General features: G+C 33.9%; 1 pseudogene; it reads right to left on the bottom strand.

Moving 5' to 3' along the window:
• Nucleotides 1–270: 270 nt before the first annotated feature.
• On the bottom strand, nt 271–614 carry LOC144297597 (large ribosomal subunit protein eL33 pseudogene; annotated as a pseudogene).
• Between the last annotated feature and the right edge of the window lie 3537 nt (nt 615–4151).

Here is a 4151-nt window from a genome sequence, read left to right as displayed (position 1 = left end):
TCAGAAAAGAAGAAAATAGATGTAGTTTTATAAGTCAAGAAATAGAGATAAAAGCATTTAATGTAACATATTAATGAAACTCCCCAGAAGAATTAACACTAGAAATCTTTGAGTTATTATTTCAAGGAAGTGGACATTTGAGTGCTAATGGAATGGAGACTCTTTTAATTTGATACCATTCTGCACTCTGATGTTTTTATTTACCAAGTATAATAAAAATCATTTTTTTTATGAGAACAAATAAACAAATCTGCACCTTTATTTATTTACTTAAATCCCTGAGGGATACATCATCACACGGATTCTGTGGCCAATGGTTTTCGCAGGAAGATTCCTTTGGAATTTGACATGAACCATCACTACTTCCATGAGCACAAGTTATTTTTCCCCAGATTACTCTGGTTTTGTTTGGTTTGCCACCAGGAGTCACTTTGTTGTCCTTTGCTTTGTACACATAAGCACATCTCTTGCCTAGACAGAATTCAGTTCCATCTGGAGCAAAAACACCTTCAATTTTAAGAAGAGCCATGTGTTCCCTCTGGCTCCAGAGATCCCACTCGTAGCCAACAAAAATGGCCTTGGACCACAGCCTTTCAGACATATTTGTCATTTTAGGAGCCCTGTTCTCAGTGGCCTTCACAGGCTACAAGATGGCAGAAAGAAAAAGGTCACTTTTATAATAAAAATAGTCTTAAAAGTAAGTGGATATATTAGACAAACGCATATAGCATCAAATAAAGATAGCAATATTAATAACAGAAATGAACATTTTTAAAATCTCAAAAACTAAAGACATGAAGGTGAATATATTCATAATTTCTTTGGTTAAAGAGGAAATCAAAACTGGATTTATAGTACTTTTCAGAAATGATAACTGTATTACTGCTTAAAAAGCTGTACTGGTAGTTATTGATTATAAGATGGTGTCAATATTCATTCTATTAATTGGCACCTGGGATGTCTTCAGTTTGGAGTTATTCCAAGACTTATTTATTTGCCCATGCAGCTATTATTGACAGTGTGCGAAGTCCCTTTACGTAGATGCATATTTCTATCTGGTATGATTTCCATTCTGTCCGAAGAACTTCCTTTAACATTTTTTGTGGAGGGGTCTGCTAGTCATCAGACCCCGGTTTCCAGCTTCTGTATGTCCAAAAGAGTCTTTATTTAGCCTTCATTTTTGAAAGATATTTTTATGAGGTATACAATGCTAGTTGTATATCTAGTTGACAGTTACTTGCTTTTAGTGCTTTAAAGATGTTTCTCAACTATCCTCTTATTTGCATTGTTTCTAATGAGAAATCTTTTGGACTTCTTATTTATATTCCTCTGTCGATAACATGCTTTTTCCCCCTCTCCATACTTTTAAGGTATTCTATCACTGGTTTTGAACAATTTAATTATGATGTACTTTGTAATAGTTTTCTCCATGGATACTTTTGTATTTCTATAAATATTTTGAACTTTGTTGAAGAAATTGTGCTTAGGATCTGTGTTTCTTGGATCTGTGGGTTTATAGTTTTCATCAAGTTTGGAAAATTCTAGGCTATTAGTTTTCAACTATTTTTATGTCCCCTCCACCATACTTATTCTTGAGGAATCTCATTACATACACATTTGGCTGCTTCAAAATTTTTCAACATCCCTAATGCTCGATTCTTTTTTTTTTTTTTTTAATTCTGTTTTTTGTTTCATTTGGATAGTGTCTGTTACAACATGTTCATGTTCACTAACCTTGTCTAGCCTGCTATTCATCCCATCCCGGGTATTATTCATATCAGACAGTTGTTTTCATCTTTAGAAGTTTAATTTATGTCTTTTTTTCTTTTATGACTTAATTTTGAAAATATGGAATCAAGTTATAATAGTTATTATTGTTCTTGTCTGCTAACTACATCTGTATCAGTTACTGTTGATATCAATTAATTCATTTTTTTTCTTCATTATCGGTCACAATTTCCTGCTTCTTTCTATGCTTGGTAATTTTTAACTAGATGAAAGATACTGAGAAACATATCATTGGATGCTGGATATTCTTATATTTCTATTTGGATCTTTTAATAATCTCTTTTATATCTTTATTTAACTTTCTGAACATAATAGCTTTTTTTTTTCATAATAGCTTTTAAAATGTTTTCATGTACTCATTCTAACTTCTGTATCAGTTCTCAGCCAGTTTTATGATTGATTGATTTTTTCCCCCTCATTATGGGTCATATGTTGCTGCTTCTTTGGGTGCCTAGCAATCTCTGATTGGAGGCCAAACATTAAAAATTTTGCTTTTTTTGGGTACTAGATACTTTTGAATTCTTATAAAGAGTCTTCAACTTTGTTCTGTGGTGTAATTTACTTACTTATAATCAATTAGTCCTTATGGATCTTGTTTTTAAGATTTGTTAGGTGGGACCAGAAGAGTGTTTGATCTAGGACTCATTGTTCTCCACTGCTGATGCCAAGTCCCTTCTGAGAACTCAGTGCCCTCTGAAAATAAGGTTTTCCAGTCTGGCTAGCGGGAACAGGTGCTATTTCTGCATGAGTGCATGAGTGCTGTGCAATCCTCATCCCTTGGGTAGTTCTTTCCTTGGCCTGAGGTAGTTTTTTCACACAGTTGTGCTGATTGGTGGACTGCTGACTCAAGGTAACCTCTGGGGCTCTCTTAAGTTCCTTCCTGTACAACTCTCTCCTCCATGGGCAATCTGTCCTGTCTCCTCCACTCAAGTAATCCACTGGCCTCTACCTATTTTTCCCCATTTTTCTTTACCACTTTCTGGAAACTCCTTCAAGTAAGTAAGTTGGGGCAATCACAAGGCTCGCCTCATTTGTTTTCCATCTCTGCTCCAATGTCCAGTGTCTTGACAACCATTGTTTCATAAATTTTTTCTTTTTCCTTCCGATTGTTTTAAGCAGGAGGGTAAGTCCAGTTCTTTTTACTTCATCTTGGTTAGAAATGGAAGAAATTTATTATAAATTGTTAATTAAGGAAGAATGTTAAGAAAGAGCTCCTTGAATAATGAAATAACAAAAGAGGTATGCAATCTTGCAACTGGTACTAAATCATTCCAGAGTGGATTTACTGCTGGACATTTACTTTTGTGAAGACATGGACTCCATATCATTTTCAAGCTTTTAAAAAGTAATCTGTCATTATTATGGTTCTGACAGTAGAAGTTTGAGTAATATATGGACTTATTATTTGAGCATATAAGTATAAAAACTCTTATCATAGCTTACTTTAGGGATCAAAATATCTGGATTGAAAAGAGAAGCCTGATAATGCTCCAGGCATCTCATTCTAGAGATCAATCCCTTTTAGAAATATTTCTTTTATAATTCCCTTTAACACATTGCCTTTGATTTCCAATACCTGCTGATAACACTAGATATCCAACACATTTATTAGTTTGACATTGCTTTAGGAGATTTTAGGAAATTTTAAATGTATATGAAATAGAAAATGATAATTTGAGGCATACCCTATTGCTTATTACATATATACAGTGAATCCAGTTTCTATCTTTAATAATGGGTTATTTCAATTTAGTTGCAAAATTTACACTTTTTTATGGGTTCTGTGCAAAATGTGTGGATAAGCTTGGGATGAGTAAGACATCAATTAAAGTGATAAATTATTCATCAAAAATTGTAGAGGAATTTTTCTTTAAAATCATCTTGTTTTTAAATACTTCTGAGTTAAAACAAAAAGCTGAAAAAGACCCATAAATACAGAAAACAAACTAACAGTTGCTGGAGGGGGGAGACTGGGAAGAAGGGCAAAATGGGTGAAGGGGAGTGGGAGATACAGACTTTCGGTTATGGAATGAATAAGTCACGGGATGAAAGGCACAGCATAGGGAATATAGTCAGTGGTATTATAATAGCGGTGTATGCTGACAGATGGTAGCTACAGTTGTAGTGAGCATAGCATAAGGTATCACCGTATTGTATGCCTGAAACTAAGGTAACGGTGTGTGTCAACTAGACTTTGCTAATAACTAAATACTTCTGAGTTGATACATTGAAAGTGCTTAGAATAGCAAGTTAGTCTGTTTAGCTTGGAATGTAAGGAGTTCAATACAGGTTAAAAATTAAATGATTTCTTACTCTCTGAACATTTTTTTTTTTTTTTTGAGATGTGTGTGATTGAGGTACAA

The sequence above is a fragment of the Canis aureus genome, chromosome 25 (assembly GCF_053574225.1).
Source record: "Canis aureus isolate CA01 chromosome 25, VMU_Caureus_v.1.0, whole genome shotgun sequence".
In the NCBI taxonomy this organism is placed as follows: domain Eukaryota; kingdom Metazoa; phylum Chordata; class Mammalia; order Carnivora; family Canidae; genus Canis; species Canis aureus.
The sequence above is the reverse complement of the archived record's forward strand: the minus strand, read 5'-3'. Positions and strand labels throughout refer to the sequence as shown.